Source organism: Meles meles, unplaced genomic scaffold (assembly GCF_922984935.1).
Source record: "Meles meles unplaced genomic scaffold, mMelMel3.1 paternal haplotype, whole genome shotgun sequence".
Classification (NCBI taxonomy): domain Eukaryota; kingdom Metazoa; phylum Chordata; class Mammalia; order Carnivora; family Mustelidae; genus Meles; species Meles meles.
Genome location: NW_025721306.1, coordinates 63,895 through 66,672, shown reverse-complemented (window position 1 = coordinate 66,672; position 2,778 = coordinate 63,895).

The window sequence follows — 2,778 nt, the reverse complement described above, 5'->3', positions numbered from 1 at the left end:
GCCTCCAGATTCCTTTGGCCATACTGACACAGGCCTTTATAAAAAAAGAAAAAAAAATAGTATTCTGTTCAACATAGGTGCTTGAAGTCCTAGCCAGAGCATCTAAATAAGAAAATAATAATAATAATAATAAGGGCAACAAAATTGTAAAGGAAGAAGTAAATTTTTTTCTGTCTGCCGTTGACATGAACTTATACACATAGAAAACCTTGGAAATTCCACAAAGAATCTGTTAGAATAAGTGAATTCAACAAAGTTGTAAGATACAAAATCAGCACACAAATATCAACAGAGTTTCTATACATTAACAATGAATAATCTAAAAAAGATGTTAAGAAAACTCATTGATGAAGGGTGCCTAGGTGGGTCAGTCAGTTGAGCATCTCACTGTTGTTTTTGGCTCAAGTCATGCTCTCAGGGTCCTGAGATTGAGCCCCATGTTCAGCTCCACACTCAGTGGGAAGTCTGCTTGAAAGATTCTCTCCCTCTGCCCCTTCCCCATTCTCTCAAATAAATAAGTAGATCTTAAAAAGAAAGAAGTCTCATTTACAATAGCATCATAAAGAATAAAATACTCAGAATATAAATATAACCAAGAAGCTGAAAGGCTTATATTTTGAAGTCTATAAAATGTTGCTGAAAGAATTCAAAGACATAAACAACTGGAAAGACACGGCTTGTTCATGGATTGGAAGGCTTAACATTTTTAAGACATCAGTACCACCCAAAGTGATCCACAGGTATGATGTAATCCCTATCAACCCCCCCCAAATTAGAAAAATCCATCCTAAATTCATATAGAATCTCAAAGAATTCTATATCACTAGCTAAAACAATCTTAAAAAATGAACAAAGTTGGAGGTATCATGCTTCCTGATTTCAAACTTATTACAAATCTGCAGTGATCAAATGAGCATCATAATGACCTAAGAACCAATGGTAGTTCAATGGAATAGAAATCCCAGAGAGAAACCCATGCATATATGGTCAAACAATCTTCAGTCAGGATACCAAATCCATTCAGTGGGGAAACATGCTACAATGTGGATGAACCTTGAGGCCATTATGCTGTGTAAAATAAACCAGACACAAAAGGACAAATATTATATGATCCTACTTATGTGCAGTACCTAGAATAGTCAAATTCTTAGAGACAGAAAGTAGAATAGTGCTTACCAGGGCTGGGGATGAATGAGGAGTTACTGTTTAATGGTTAGAGGGTTTCACTTTCGAAGATGGAAAAGTTCTTGAGATAATGGTGGTGATGGTTGCATGTGTGTGTGTGTGTGTGTGTGTGTGTGTGTGTGTGTGTGTGCATGTTCACGCATGTGTATCTTTTATTTTGTAGATATATGTGTGTGTATATATATTTGTGCATGTTTTAAAGATTTTATTTATTTATCTGACAGAGATCACAAGGAGGCAGAGAGGCAGGCAGAAAGAGAGAGAGGAAGGGAAGCAGACTCCCTGCAGAGCAGAGAGCCCAATGTGGGGCTCGATCCCAGAACCCTGGGACCATGACCTGAGCTGAAAGCAGAGGCCTTAACGCACTGAGCCACCCAGGCACCCCATGTATTTTTTATTTTGTAGATATATGTGTGTGTGTGTATATATATATATATATATATATATATATATTTGTGTATTTTTTATTTTGTATACACACACACATATATCTACAAAATAAAAAATACACACACAATTATCCATATACACTGAGAACATTGTTGATGAGAATTTACATGCATACATGGTCTGTTGTTAATACCATGTAATGCTGTCTGCTACATGAAGAAAGAAAAGTAAAGTTATGAATCCCAAAATTATATTTTAGAATATTCTGTTACCTTGTTTAAAAAAGATAAACATTTCATATTTTGGCTTTCTTTTTCAAAAATTCCAAATTTTAAAAATAGTAAACATTTACACAGCATTAAATTTCCCATAAATTATAATCAATCTATTCCACATATTATATGAGATAGGCTAACAGATTAAGATATATAAAGAGTTATTTACTTCCCTTCCCATTATCAGCTGCAAAATATTTGAAGAGAATATATCTAAATATCTTTGCAACTCTGTAAAGTCTTTATTTGCTCTATTTGCTGATGTTCAGTCTTCACAAATACACTGAAAAAGGAAAAGTCAATCCCAACTTGCTTCTTCCTGCTAGATTCAGAATTGAATTATTTTCTTTCTAATATAGTAGAAAACTCTCATTAGCACACAAAACTATTATTGAAATATTGAATGATAATCCTCTCTTAAGACATCAGGAAAAAAAAAGACATCTTAAGACATTCAATTCACTTTGAATTGGCTTCACTTCAGTATCAAAATATCCTGAAATTGAACCAAAATCTCATTCTAAACCCATAACTAATGATGTTGAAAACCTGATGATGGTCTGTGGTTTGATCTTTTTGTTCCTTCACCATTGCTATTTTTATTCTGTGATAGATTTTTCTATACTCCCACACAGACCAATTTCCAGTGTCATTTCTAATCAACCAAACTCAAGTTAGGAAACCTTATAATAAGGTTTTTATTCTTGGGATTTCACAATATGACCTAAGACAGAAAACTGAGTAACAGAAAGTTAACTCTTACTCATGCAACCTGACTGGGCATTAAAACATTTGGACTTCCTTGAATATTTGCATTGAACATGAGTTAGATATAGAAATAATTAATTAGTAAAAAAAAAGTCAGCAATACAGAGTTAATTATGCTACTTTATATAGACAAATTAGAGCCAGAGGAGGTGTCAACCAA